Source organism: Poecilia formosa, unplaced genomic scaffold, assembly GCF_000485575.1.
Source record: "Poecilia formosa unplaced genomic scaffold, Poecilia_formosa-5.1.2 Scaffold245, whole genome shotgun sequence".
Lineage (NCBI taxonomy): Eukaryota > Metazoa > Chordata > Actinopteri > Cyprinodontiformes > Poeciliidae > Poecilia > Poecilia formosa.
Window position 1 is genome coordinate 696,173 of NW_006800184.1, and position 15,779 is coordinate 711,951.

Genomic DNA, 15,779 nt, shown 5'->3' on the forward strand with positions numbered 1-15,779 from the left:
CTTTGATGTCTGTAAGAGATAAAGTGTCCACACTCATTTCCACACTGGGAAATGAGCCGACATCCCCTATCTGTGCTTCTTTGAAAGAAAAAAAGCCATTTTAAAATACAAATGATGAAATTTACATCGCACGGGTTCTGACGTCAAGTGGGCTGACAGTACAGCAGACCGTCCCACCTTGGGCCACCTTGACTCCTTTCCTTTTCACATATTCAGTTGTATATTTGCTGCTGTGTTTGCGGTTATTATTCTTTTGATGACTTGGTTTAGGTCAAGTTTTAGTTTGGATAACCGCACATTTAGCTGAAGAATGCGCTGGTATAAAGAGGACATGATGATGGGCTCAGTGAATGCACAGAGCCATGACAAGTGCTGTGTTTCCCTTACAAATGTGCAAAAAGCTTAGATGATGGTGTTTCATCAAAAAAAAAAAAAAACAATTTCACAATCGTGGTTTTTCTATTAACTTTAAACCTGTGCAATATGACATTTCGAAAATAAATTCACTTAATGGAAATATGCCAATTTTGAAAAAAAAAAAAAGTCTTGCTTTTGGATGTAAAATTTTTATGCTAGGTCAAGAACAACGTGGGGTTTTTTGTTGTTTTTTTGGCTGTATAAAACTTAGTGTATTTTGAAAAAACTGCAGTGGAAATACTTCTTTAGCATCACACAAGTCACATGATCAACAAAAGGATTTTAAGGATGGCACTCCATGTTTGGTAATGATGTGAATAAGCTAATGTGAGATTTTAGTTGCATTTGTCTTTTAATGGAAACACAGCTAGTGAGGCAGAAAAACAAGTCCTGCCACCATGCTGCTGATAGCTGGTCTCAGGTGTTTGTGCTGATATATTCTGAGGAAATGGTTGGGTCTGTAATTCAATCGATGGTTTGCCGGTTCAATCCCTGCTCTGTCCGTCTGTCATTGAATCCTTGGACAAGACACTTCACCCGCCTTGCCTTCTGGTAGTGATCAGAGGCCCCGGTGGCAGCAGTGATGAAACCGGGACAGTCTGCCCCAGGGCAGATGTGGCTACAATCCAGTAGCTTGCCCAGTATCAGTGTGTGAGTGACTAAATGTAGTGTGTGGGGTTGATAAAGTACAGAACATTGGCCATATACTGTATACTGTGTTTGGTTTTTGACAGATATGGTACAAGACCTTTTCTTACTCTGTGGCTGTCATCTATGGTGCAGTTTATTGGAGCTGCAGCTCATCTCATCCTCGGTAAGAAACCTTGGGATGACGTCTGATTCATGTCTGACTGTGTAAAATCAAGTCAAGTCTCTGGTTCGCTCCTGTTTCTACCAACAGCGAAATACAGCCAAACTTAGCCCTGTTGTCTCTTGTTCAGAAAAGGAAATCATAATTCATCTTATCTAGATTGTTGCAATGCGTTGTGCATATGTTTAAACAAAACCTCCCTAGAGCGGTTGCAGTCTGTGCAGAATGCTGCTGCTTGACTCCTGACTGGATCGTCAGAGTTTTGTCATGCAGCTCCACTTCTAATGTTCCTCCACCCGGTTCATTATCAAGTGGATTTGAAGATATTGCTTTTGACTTGGTGAACTCTGCATGGACATACACCAATCTACATCTCAGAACTGTTACATCCCTACACCTGCTGATTCTCCTCCATACAAAACTGAACACTAAAGGAGACAGAAACTTCTCCAAGACCCTGGATCTCCTGTTCTCTGACTCTCAGATCAGCAGACTAAGAAGCTTCCTTTAAAGGCCGGCTAAAAACTTATCTTTTGAAATATGCTTTTGCTTAAATTTCTTTTGTGCATTTGTTATTTTTGTTTGTCGAAGCGCTTTGTGATTTTTACCTTGAAAGGTGTTTTAAAAATAAAGTTTTACTTACCATCTATACATGAGAAATCCCTAAAATGGTTTACAGGCTGGCTAAGTAGATGTCAAGAACATGAACTTTGCTTTAGTCTGTGTCATATTTTTATCCTTAGTGGAGTTGGTTTGCTAAAAGCTGGTTATTTTTCTGTTTGCAAGTCTGCCAAGCTTCATAACTTTTTTTCAGACACTTGAAGTGTCATCGTTTTTTTTTTGTTTTGTTTTTTACATTTAAACTTCCTTTGAGAAATACACAACATACATTTAGTCAATATGTGACATTTTTATTTCAAAAAGAGAGAGAGGGAAAAAAGAGCCCATGAAGCAGCAGAGTCTTCCTCACTGTGTCGGTCTTTTCTCGTCATTTTCCTGTCCTTCCGTCAAACCCTTACAGCGGCACAAACAGACCATTACGCTCGACAGCCAGGCACGGCTTCCTCTCTATCTGCCTCCGTCTCTCGCTTGCAGACTCAAACGCGCAATACACAGCCCCGACACTTCCTCTCTGTGTAAATGAAAGAGGAAGTACGGAGGAGACTGAAGTGTAAAGAATCCTCTGTCTCCTCTGTCTCTCTCCCTCAGACAGGAGTGACACTGCAGCGACAACAACAACAACAAGGACAGTGACGAGCCGCACAGGCGAATTATTCATGAGCCCCAAAAGCAACACCAAAGGAGCTCAGTGTCTCCAAAAAAACTCACTCACTCAGCAGCCGGCTGAGTGTTTTCAAAGCCGTCCCGTTCATGAGTTACAGCCCAAAACTTTCACCCTGCGAGAAGACATTTCCCTCTCAATGGCGCCCACCTGGTCTGAGGAAGGAGCGCTTCCACGCTGAGGATTTGTGAATCAAAGAGCCTATTCTCCAACTTGTTTGAAAAGTTTGCAGTTTGTCACAAGCGGCGCTCTGTTGCTGAACAAGATAACTTTGTGTGCCACCTGAAATGGTACAAAGCACCGGTTACAGCGCCAAGCTGCTGGAGGATACGCTCCTCATCCGTAATGAGGACGTAAACAAACTTTGTCTGGAAGTACTTTTGACTCGGGGAGACTTTGAGAAACACGAAATCAATACTTTTCCACAGAAGGAGACCTCTGTTTCTACTAGAAAATGTAGCGATTGTCTCTCATCTTTAAAAGGAGCTCTGAATCCCACATTTTAATGACTTGTTATTGCTGTTTAATGTTTATTTTATGCATGAAATGATTATGTGTTTTTGCTGGGCTTTTACAAAGATGCCTCTATCTGTGGTGTCAATGAGACGGACGCTTTAATGTTGGAAATCGTTTCAGTTCTCTTCACTTCAGCCCAATCATGTTCTGAAAATGTAAACTTAAATGTCTCTAACGTTCATCTCCATCCATTCATTATCTATTATCCTTGCAGAGTGGCAGTGGGGGTTGGTGTGTTTTCAGTGGTTATGGGGCAATAGGCAGAGGCGACCCTGGAACAGGTCACCAGGGTAACACAAACACAGGACAAACAATTATGTACGTGCACTTTCACAACTGAGGGTAACTGAGAGAGACCAATTAACCCAACACTTGTGTTTCCATTGGCCATATAATTGCACAAATTGGAATTACAAAAATAAATTTGCTTGATGGAAACATGCCGATTTAAAAAGAAAACATATATGTTAGTCAATTAGTAGTTTTTCACTATAGAATCAGGTGGATTTTCAGCCGCTTATACATGAGTATTTTGCAGAACTGCAACGGAAACAGTTTTTTTGCATGACATGAGTCACGTGATCAACAGCCGAGTGTTACTAAAGGTGGTAAAGACAAAGAAGACGACAGGAAGTGGTAAGAGGATGATGTCTTATATCAAATTGTTGTGTGAACAAACCTTCTGACATATGATTTTGATTGTGTTTCTTATTGAATTGAAACATTGAAATTGGGATTTGTTTTGTGTGTTTAACAGAATACCAACAAAGTTTTGCGCACATTTGTTATGGAAAAGCAGCTTGTGAGAGGAAGTCAGAGTACCTGGAGTGAGCCCACACATACACAGGGAGCAGAAATATTCACAAGTCATTTTTCCAGAAACAAGTCAAATCTCAGGCCCTTTGAGGGAAAAAGTGCAAGCCAAGTCTAAATTCTGCCCCCCAAAACCAGATCCTTTTATTCTCACCTTTTGCATCTCTGAAGGGGCCAACATGGTCAGACAGAGGTTGAGCTGTCAACGCACAGTGACGTTTCGGGATCGTGGTTTTTGCATAGACCATTCAAAGTCTACAAGACACCTTGAAGTCGAGCTCCAGTGAAGCCCTTCCCGCTGCAGTAAACAGTTTGGTGTTTTGCTACACCAAAATATAACATTGCTGTGTCATGACACACCAACCATGACAGAGACAAGTTAGGAGGAGAAAATAATGATGGATGAGTCGCAACATCTCCGTGTCCTTGTAGAGTTGCCGCTAGCTTAGCAGGAAGAGAATGTCAGCGATAGGTTACTTTGCTTCTTAAATGATCCAACGTCATTTAATACAGCATTTATTTGGAGAGACATTCACGTGGTCATTGTTATGCAGCTACAGCTAGAATGAACAGACTTCTATGAGCCATTAACATCCCATAAGACACATACTGGCTTCCTCACACTCTACATTACACAAGATAAAAACTAGCACCAAGACTCAAGTCTCGGGCCAGAAGTGATTATAGTAAAAACAGTAAAATTAATACTAAGCAAAACTAATTTAAATTTGTCTTCAATCACGTTAAATTTTAAAGAAATCCACCATTAGTGGCAACAATATACTTTATATGGGAAACATTTATTTCAGTTCTGAAAACAATAAAGTAAAAACATTGTAGGCCATTTAGTTTTCATAAATTAAATAATACATCGTCACACAGACGTCGCCATTTTTATGTTAAACTGAAATGCATCCTGCAGAAATGAGAAAAGGAAATCAAAATGAGGAGAACCAAATGGACGAACAGGAGAGATTCGGCCGCCAAAGCTGGTTACGGTCAGCATCGGGATCAAAATATTTTCTCAAATATATTAGAATGGTTTGTTACAAACACTTAAAGATGCTTCACTAACAAATCCATTCATAAACTTGTCTTGATGTTCTGTTAGCTCTTGCTAATGGTGTTAGATCTAGTTAATACAGTAAACAGTAGATCAAAGTCATTTTTTTGCCATTTTGATTCAATGGTTATCTTATGTGTAATGACACATGAAAACTTTAGTTTGGTAGTTTGCCCCAATCCAGATGTTTTGTGGGCTGTTTTGTTTAAAGGCTCAAATCCACTATAACCTGCTCGCTTCATCGGTCGGGTATGCATTCCACAGCTTAAAATAAAAGTGAAAATGTAATAAATGTATAAACAATTTTGAAGTAATTATGTGTGGGTTTCTAACACATCACAAACCACAGCTCTTACGTTAAAAGGAAAATTACAAGATATTCATGCCAACATGTTCAACAAGACGTGGATCCCTTTAAGCTCGTCAGTTATTAAAAGCATAGCGAAAAAAATCTGACTTTCTATCTGAACTAAACAAATAGTTTAATTCAATTCAGTTTCATTTACATAGTGCCAATTAACAAATAAAAGTTATCTCAGGGACAGAGAAGTGGGTCAGAGATGAAGGACGGAGTGAAATACAGGACACAATCCTGCAAAACAACCACTGCTAGAGCGTTCAAAAGATTCACCGTATGGCTGAATAACGACCCCACAAGGGTAAGTGGGTATAGACCGACGGACGGATGACAGCAAGCAGTCACCAGTCTTCACCAACTCTAGTCCCTTTGGACATAAAGGAAGCTCCAACATTCATGAGCTGCAAAATTCAGAGCCTCTGCCTCACCATAGCGCCCCACACAGAGGGCACGGCCGCCCTGAAGCTCTCCTGAGGCCCCACAGGGTTGGATCATATGAATGTGGGTCACAAACAGCTCCTTCTAAATGCGCTCGCGCTCGGGACGCCCACCTCCCAGACTGCCTTTGGGGTAAAAAGGAAGAACGGGACGGTCTCTCAAAGCGGGTAGTAGGGCGGAAAAACAACACGCAAACAGAACAGACACGGAAACACGATCAGACGAATATAAAGCAGACGTGTACAAGCTAAAATGAAACTTAAGTCCTGTAAGGTGAAAATGTTTCAGGGAGATGCAGCTCTCTCCTTTACAGATCAAGCAGCGAACAGAAGTAGACAGCGGATCCCCGTACCCTGCATATTGTGTAACATCATCTGAGCCCTGCTGAGCCGCCTGCAGTGCACTTCCAGAGACTTTGCCGTTTCCACCATCCCTGCCTCACAGATCCCGTGACTAAGCCATGAATACTTCATGGCTTTCCTGAAAGCACAGGCCCCAGTGGAAGTAGCAGGCGAAGTGTACGAGTTCCTCTGCAGGTCACTGTGCCACACTGTCTCTGCTCTATATTTACTCCACACCGAGGGGATGTGTGAGCAAGCGTGTGAACGTGGGAGGATGTGTGGGTGGGGGGTGAGAAAAGGAGCGATGATAGCCGACACATTTTTTGCACTTTTAGATGTAATATAGATGCTTGATGAAGCCGGAAGATAAATAAATCTGTGCTCGTGTTGCAGGTGAAATAATCCCCGGTAACATCACGCGATCGCCTGCTAGGAACCTCCATGCTCAGACTTGCGTAGAGAACATATTCATCAGAGCAGAAGAATCATGTCTTGCACCGGCCGTTGGATGGGGGAAGGGTATGTGTGTGTGTGTGTGTGCATGTGTGTGAGAGAGCTAACATGTGAGACAGACAAAGATGACCAAACACTAAGCTACAGACAATCTGTGCAGCACATTTCCTGTAGCTCTTTCACTGATAATAGCAGGGAACACAGACAATGGTGAAGGTGATTCAATAAACAACCCAGATGGTTCATTTTGCAACAGAAAACACACACACACACACACACACACACACACAAGGTGTGCCATGAAAACCTCCTTTGCAGAACTTGACATATGGCGCACACAATTTCCCTCTCAATTTCAACTCCCACAGACGTTCCTCGCGCGCCGCAAATTACCCCCCCACGCCTCCCTCCTGCAACCCCTCTTCCCTCATCTCCCCATCTCGTCATCCCCTTCCTCTAAATTCACTCTTCTTTCTAAAAGTCATCTGCTCGCTAAGCAGTAAGCAACATCGCGGGCCGCTTGCAGAAATGAGAGTATACAAATGATTTGTGGCACAGCCGTCCCACTGGCGCCAGGCTGCGAGGACGACAGGGCTGGAGGGGGGTGAAGGAGCGAGGGTGGTGGGGCGGGATAATGTCACTTTCACCTTGTGTTTCCCTAGCAGGCCCATGATGATCATTTTTACCCATTTTCATTGCAAATTTGTTTTGGGTAAAAGCTAGCGAGGGAGGAAAGCAAGCATGAGGTGCTGCCTTTTGCTGAGTGGAGTCAAAAAGGCGAAGATGGGGGTAAACACGCTGGAGGAGGGTGGATGTACATATATAAAGGAGTGGGTGGGGGGGTGTAACAAAGAGGAAAAAAGTGGGGGGGAGGTTGCATCTGCACGGTGACCTTTTTCTGATCCAATCTCACTGATGAATCCTAATGAAGGATTTAATAAAAGCACAGTTTTACAATCTGTCTCTGCATCAAAGCGTGCAATTCAATTCAACAACACAGGCCTCGCATCTACATCTCCCAATATTGCAGAAAAACCCATCAAGCTATTCCCCGAAAACAAGCAGGCACATGTTTGCATATGCTTGGTAAGAAATTGGAGAGAGAGTGGGGGGCGGGGAGGGGGAGGAATTGGCTGGGCCGCAAAGCGAGCGGCTGGCACATTTGTTCCAGCTGTAGCCTAATGTCAAAACTCGTCATATTCATTTGGCCTCCTAATGAGCCTAAAGTCAACAAGGTGCAGCACACATGAGTGGAATCGCCGCCGCAGCCCCATCGCTTAATGAAGGGGGTGGGCAGGGGCGGGGGGAGGAGGGGGGGACATGGAGGAGCTGGCAGTAGGAGAGAGGGAGAGCAGAACATGGGAAATCATTCCAAACTTGATAAGACAAACACTCCTCACACACGCCGTCATCTGACATTTCGGTGAAATCAAAAGGGCACACCTGCTACACTGTCAGCGAGCTCAGAGTCTGTAAACAAGACAGATGGACAGATCAACACAACTGTCTGAACAGCTGCAAGTTGATGCAATAAAGCGATGAAGAAGAGGAGCAAGTGCTGGCAGACAAAACTAAAAATGAAACTACCGCTGGAGTTTAAAACTCCCTAAACACTCGACAACAGTGACATCTGCTGGCGATGAGCTGGGATTACAGCAGACTATCAGAAACTTTCTGGTGCCTCCGCTGCACCAGAAACAACCTCCATGATGAGAACAGGAAAAGTTTCAGAATGTTCTCATTGGTGTCTCAGTCTAACCAGGTCAACTTCTGTTTCTTTTGGTAGCTTATAAGTTCAATAAGAGAACTGCCCTAAAGTTTTCTAGCAACAACAAGAATATCCAGTTAAAAACTGGTGTTTTGTTAACTTATGTGTTGACACAACTTTGGTTAATGTCTTGCTTTGGGAGTCCTTTTAATCACTAAATGACTCTTAGATAAAATAACATATTGTCATATGAAAAAGTATTTCCCTTCTATTTTTTGTTGTTTTTTCCCCCTCATTTGTAAATGTTTAGTGTCCTTAAGCAATTTATAATATTAAACTACAATGACTTGAGGAATTACAAAAAGTCTTTGCTTGCCACCCAGTTTTTGGTGCAAACAGCAAGTTGGAGGAGATGTGGAGCGAGCAGTTGAAAATGCAGCGTTTTACTGGATAAAATAAAAAATATGCTCTATGGAACCACAAAACATGCCATAGGAACTACATCAGCTGGTTTTATAGATCAATAAATTCCTCAGTAGAAGAGATGAGTTAATTAAAGGGGCAGTATTATGTGGTTTTTCAAGCACATTCTGCCAATTTATAACATAATCAAGTAACTATGTTAACTTAGGTTGTTAATAAAATGCTATTTATATCAAATATGTCTTAAAATAAATAAAAATTACTTCCTAGTTTAACACCTTGAAATTGGGTCTCTGCCTCTTTAAAAACTCTTGTTTTCTTCCTAAAACTGCCTTCGCGAAGTCATCACAACATGGCTCCTGTATCAACTCTTTAACAATGTTTTTGCCAGTGTTACACTGAGAAGTAACTCCTATCATTATAGGAGTTACTTCTATAACTCAGCAGATGGGCAGTTCCACCAGGTGTTTGCTAATTGCTGCTGGCTAGTCTGGAGGAACTGACTGGAGGAGTCGAGGGGAAGGATGCTCCGGGAGGTGGAAGTTCTGAGGAGGAGGTGGAGCTAAGTCCACCCAGCCACTTTGCACAGCGGATTGGTTGCCATGGAGAGAAAAGGGTTTCTCAAACATGCATGAAAGAATCAAGGCAACACTGCAGGTACGTTTTTGATGAGGGAATAACATTATAACACAAAGCTCAAAAATTTCAATTTTACATCAGATGTCAGATTTTATGTAGAACTGCTGCCTGGATCCGAGAACATGTAATGTTTTCCTGATTAGACTGTACATGTCAATCACTTTATGTAGCCACAAAATGCATTTATGAGACAGTTTGTGCCAAAAATCTGCATGAGCCGTCACATCTCAGTATAACATTTTACATATATATGGTAAATGTGGACGTTTAGGTGTGGCCTCAGTTCAGATGCAGATTGGTTGTGTGTCTAAATGTGTGATGGGAGAGTGTGGAGCGACAGCTGTGCCACAAATCAGCACCCATTTACTGGTGACAGAGTCATTAAAGCTTGCTCATCTCATAAAACACAATGCACATGGTCAAACACCGTGCACTCCATTCACGCTCATAACTCAGCCTGCTGCACACACACACACACAAACACTCGCACATGCAAATGCAAACACACAATCCCACAAAGCTAAACTAAGTGTGTCAACCAAAGCGAGCGTTTGGGGGGCGTTTTTGTGCGCGTGTGTTGTTTTTGAATCTATAATAAGGAGGGTGATAACGACTCTGAAGCAGAGATGGATCTTTACTAAAAGCAGTGCAGCAGTTAACGGTGTCACACTTTGTTTTACGATAAGTGCAAACCTCCCTTTCCGCTCGTCTCCCTCTCTCGATTTAGCAAAATTGCACAAACTATATGAACATTATGCAAATAGGCAGTAAAGTCCTCTCTTTCCGCAGTGCTCCACAGTCTAATTAATCTTTAAGACTAACTGAGTAATCCAGGGGAGGCTTTGTTGAAGTCAAGAACTGTTTTTCATTGCTGATGCTGACTTCTACCTGCTGCTTTCAACTCCACAGATTTATACACCCTATTATGAAGTCCCATCCAAGGGTTAATGTGCCATAAGAAGGCACTGAGGTGTAAAATGTCACCAACCTCAATCTGATCCGGGGTCAGCTGCTAGACACCCAGAAGGTCACAGCAATACCTCAGCCGACGCACTGAATCAGATCACTTTGGAGAGAACTGGGAAATGCGTGCGTCACCGCAAAGTAAAGGTTATGTATACAGATGTTTTCACAGATTTACAAAAAACACATCAACGTGCTTTGAGATTACAAAAGGAATATAAATACAACATCAGCTTCTGGCTGTCAGCTACTAGTTGACAGAGCAGATGAATGCTTACAGCTGCAGCACATCAACAGCACATTGAGATCTGTCATACAGAAAGCTCAGTGGGTCTGAAGGTCTGAAGTAGGGAGGAGCATCCCTACTTCAGACCTTCAGACCCAAAGTGGATCGGTGCAGATCCACTTTTTTCACATCCAATACCGATACGGCTATCGGAGGTTTATTATCATTTGATGCAGAAAATCAGAGCTGAACTGACTAAAAGCGATTTTTTTTTTAAAACAAACATAAAAGTACTGAATTAAAATTGATGTGATAATTCTGCATGGGTACAGTACATGTAAATACACCAATAGCTTCACAAGCTTGGTAAAACATCTAAAAGCAACACGACTTTAGTTTGGTCAGGAGTACAGCCAATGTAAAATAAATAATAAAGAAACTGGAACTAATAAAAATCATATGTTGACTATTTTGGTCCAACATGTTCAATAAAAATAAATAATAAAGCACGACGTCGCTCAGAGCACAAAACATAGAATTAGACTGAACAGATCTGCCCTTGTGGATAGGGCACATTGTTACTGATACCCAAACTAGAATGGTTTTCAATATAAGGACCGTTACAGATATAAATAACGGATCAATGCATTTCTAGTCTGAACTGCCTGAGTCTGATCATCAAAGAACAAGTGGATATGGATATGAGTTTTAAAACGGAGTTACAATCAGTCACCTACACATCATGGATGAAATCAAGCTGTATATTCAGAAAGAGATGGGTATCCACCTAACCAGGATATACAGCAAGGACATTGGGGTGTCATTCAGACTATATAAGGGTAGCCAAATTGTGCACAAGAGAAGCAAGGTGATCGCTACCAGGACAACCAACAGTACAGATATTAAAGATGGCTATGAATGCCTTGTGATTCCACAGGCAATTGGTACCTTGTTCAGACCAAAAGGAAACCTGCCTCAAACAAATGCAAAGTAGCAGGTTTTGAGAAGCAAGCTGTACAGTCAAAACAAATCCAGACCATCAATGGCAAAGCCTTGGCAGTTGTCAAATACACTGCAGAAGAATGAGATAGAAACCTCAGATATAAAGACAAGGAATCTCTTCACAATGCACAGAGGGTCTCAAACAAAGTCCTGAAACCTGACACTGAGTGGACTAGTGAGTGCTAAAAGCAGGAAAACATCACAAAGAAATGATAAACATCATGAACAGGAACCAGTACAGAGAAGCCCAAACTGGAGTGAGTAAAGCTATTCTGTTTGTAGCAGCAAATATTCACGTAGCAGAGTTCTGCAGAATCTGATACTGATCCAGCATGGGTCACATTAGAGATGAGCAAAAGCAAATACATGCGAGACTTATCTCCAGTTTAGTGTCTGATGTGAGCTTTCAAATATTATTCTAGATCATCTGAAGCCACCTATTTGAAATGATGCTCATGAACACATTTCTGAGAAGCTTGAAGAACAAATTATGTCAGCATTTACAGGAATCGTGTTATCATGGAACATGATCAGTCTTAGAACTCAGTACAGCTGGTGTCATCAGCATAGAGCTTATACCAACTAATAATCTGGAAGGACAAAGAGAATGGGAACCAGGACTGAACTCTGCGGTATCCCACAAGGCAAAGCTGTCCTTTCCAATATTATCTCTTCAATCACAGAAAGCAGCAGAATACTCCCCTTTGTTTCAACCGGCTTCTTGCCACTAAAAGGCCAAACACATTTCATCCCTCACTTCGGGATAAACCTCGAATGACGCGAGTAGGAATAATTTACTCAGTACATTATACTTACAGGCCCAAAAATTAACATCTGGATGAAGTAAAGACTTGTAACATGTAAATCTGAAATGTCCAACAGACACACACAGACAGACTTCCTCTTTCTGCAGCGTCGGACTGACCTTTCTCTGAGAATCCACAATCCTTCATGGCCTGGTCCCAGTCAAAGTGAGTGGGCAGTGGAAGTGATGACCCATCACCCTGCAGAATAACTTGGCTGGACATCACCATGTGCCTACAGGAGGAAAGCCACCAAATCCACAATTCTAAAAAGTTCAAAAGTTGAAGCACAAATTGGAAAAGTTGTGCTTTCCCACAACTTCAATAAGTTGTGGGAAAACAGTCATTGGACTGAAAGTAATCCAGTGAAACCTGGTTTAATCCTGACCGAATTGGATTTGCTATAACCAGATAATACAGACAGGACTCTTGCGTTGGTGGTTCACTAACAAATATTGTCTATGTAGAAAGTTTAAAAATCCTGAGTCATGAAAATAAAGATAAAAAAATAAAACATTAGCTTACCTCAGCTTACAAAAGCTCAGAATATGCTCCGACTTCAACGTTGAAAAAAACCTTCTAATTTCTTCATAAACAACTCTACAAACTCCACACCAAGATTACAGGACAAGACAGACCAGAAGAAAAGTTCCTCTTTTCTTAAAGAATGCAGACTGATTGGTTTTGGTGATACTCTGGCACTGAGGAAGAGAGTCACGATGCTGTCCTTGCATGGGTGGTGGAGAAGGAGCGCAAAAACACAGGGGGTCACATCCACAAAAATGAGGCTGAGGGACAAAAATCTCACAGGGGATGTTGCATGTAAAAGCACATTTACATTCACTCTAATTACATACAGCCTGTGGTGTGCTCCTCTCCTCAGAAGCAAAGTAGGGATGCTTTGGAAAGTTCAAAGTTAAACATCAGTGTATTTAGAGAAGAATTTAAAGTAAGGACAGATGATCTTAAATTAAAGTATGAGGGTAAAAGTACAACATGAAAGCAGAGTCATTCAGCAGGCTGTTGTTCCCCCAGGCAGCTCCAGGCATCCCACACAGTTCTTCATAGTTCTGCCTTGTGACTGAGCGGATCTTCTCTTTAGTTCGTCCCTTTAACGTTTATCCCATGGCTTCCCACTCCAAACACAACAGAGGCAAACTTCTGAAAAAATTAAGCTCAAGTAAATTTTTTTTTGTCTAGCCAAGAATAAAAAAAAATGTGTGTATGAGGCGTTTTTTTCTGCTAGTAATAGGATTACAGCGTCACTTCTTTTAAAGTTTAAAACTCAAAACATGTAAACAGCAGAACAACAGGGGAGGCAGCTCACCTGGATTTGTGTCAGTTGACGTCCGTTGGAGGTTGGAGGTGAGGGCACGTGGGAGGAGCCTGCTGTTATTTCCCTAAACAGACACAGAAACACCACCTGCCATTCAAATACACATCTAAACCAAAGCATGTCTACAAAGCCCTCCATTTGCCTACGTTTGAATACACCAACGTAACGTCGGGACACCGTGATTCGCCGGGCTCCTCTGAACTACACACTCATCGGTTGATGAGAGTCAATAAAGTTTATCCTAGAGATGTTTCAGGAAAAATACAACTGCAACTCTTCTGTGTTCATGTTATGCTGACACAGCCCGTGGTTAACCGAAAAGTCAAGCATTTACTGTAAATAGTGAGGTAGCTGGACTGGTTTCATTCTGACCGAAATTGTTTTTTTCTTAGAGCAGAGAAACCCTGCCCCCTTGTGGCATCAATCTGTAAATGCAGCCTCTTGAAAAAAAGAAGTATCAGCGACAGATAAGATATAATGGTCACCAAGCAGGGGAAGTATTTTTGATTTGCAAACTCATGGTGGTGTGAAAAGGTTCTCGTTTAGATGCATCAACTCTGAATTATCACAGGCAAGTTCAGTTCTTAATAATCTTTTTTCCCCCCTTCTCATTGAATGCATTAAAATGGAAAACTCACAGTTTTTTCAGTCTGTGAAAGGATTATCTAGCAGTATGTTCTTTAATGATGAGTTTTGAGTTGAGAAGAATCAAATGACGGGTTAGGGACATATGTCTTGATACAGCATCATACAGTGTTGTTCATACAGCTATGACTACAATCTCAGCTTGCTTGTTTACCTTAGTTTTATTTTATTAGAGACAAAATCTTGGTGTGCAAGAATTCGTTCAAGCTCTACAGCCTACAAGATCACCCTTTTAATGAATAAAAATTAGGGTGCACCGATTGCAGTTTTCTGGTTGGCCTGACCTGCTAATTCTGATTTTGGCCGATGCAAAAATTCAGATTTTTGTCTGAAAAGTCAAAGTTTCTAAGTTGGCAAGAGGGTGACTACTGTTAACTGCATGCATTCACACCTGACCTGGTGGGCAAAAGGGGACAGAGGATTACTTTTGGACTCTTGTGGAGGTAAATATGTTCAACCTGTAAGTATCGGCTGATCACTCAAACTTAAGGAAATCGGGGCCAATTTATTGGTGCACCCCCAAGTAAAAACGCTACTAGTTAGTGGGAAGTGAGGAAACACTTATGATGCAGAAACAAGAACTCTTGACCATCATGTTGAAGCATTAAAAGTTTCTTTCTCTGGAATTCCAGTGGAATGGTGCTTTACCATACTGGACTTAACTCTTTGCATTGTCTTGGTGATGTAAGGTCTGAGTACACCTGATTGGCTGTGGAAACTCATTCACAGTTAAAACCAGATGTTTACATACACCGAATAAAAACAGACATCCACCTGTTTTTTCTCACAGTCTGAAGTTAAGTTTGACCAAGCTTCTCTTGTTTCAGGTCAGTGGGAATTACTAAAATTATTTCTATTTGCTAAATGTCACAATGAAGCAAAAAGATTCCCTACTTTTTCTCTGTATTTTGTAATGTTACTTTTTAACTGAAGGACGAGGGTGAAACATGATGGACATCCTTCCATGAGCTTCTTTCAGAGTTTTACTGAAATTCTGACCCGTTCCGCCTGACAGAACTGTGAAACCAAGTCAAGTTCGATGTCGGTACAGAACATGTTTCACTGTGGATAATGACTCTGTCTTACCAGCTCCAGCCAGTGTATTCATGAGGTCTTAGGCTTTTCTTCTGGGTTCAATCTGCACATTTAATACCAAAACACATTTATCTCTTAGACACAGAACCTGTCTCCTTACTGACTGGTATGATGGTTGGACATTCCCATCATTTCTATACTTGCATATAATTGTTTGGACAGATGAAAGCACCACTTTCAAACATCTGGAAATTGTTCCTAAGGTTGAATCAGATGTGTGCAGGGCCACAACTTTGTGCATCATTCAGGTGATTGGCAATATATACAATATATACATACATATATATATACATATTCATTTGAAGATGTTTTTATAATTTTGACCATGCCTGGTAGATAGATCGCACATAGAATTGATACTGAACTCTGGTTTCTTTGAGGCAAAATGCAAAGAAAAGAGGGATTCCTCAAGACTGTGCTGTAAAATAGGCTTCAATAGACATACCA

The 15,779-nt window shown here is 41.5% G+C and overlaps 1 long non-coding RNA gene across 1 annotated transcript in view; it reads right to left on the bottom strand.

The window, feature by feature from the left end:
• LOC107838371 (uncharacterized) overlaps positions 1–13,994 on the bottom strand; it is a 47,175-nt gene extending 33,181 nt beyond the window's left edge. Inside the window, exons 1-4 of the long non-coding RNA XR_001664426.1 lie at positions 13,739–13,994; positions 13,584–13,656; positions 12,782–13,417; positions 12,379–12,491 (exon numbers count right to left, since the gene is read on the bottom strand). This is a non-coding gene — a long non-coding RNA (uncharacterized LOC107838371). The remainder of the gene's footprint in view (positions 1–12,378; positions 12,492–12,781; positions 13,418–13,583; positions 13,657–13,738) is intronic.
• Between the last annotated feature and the right edge of the window lie 1,785 nt (positions 13,995–15,779).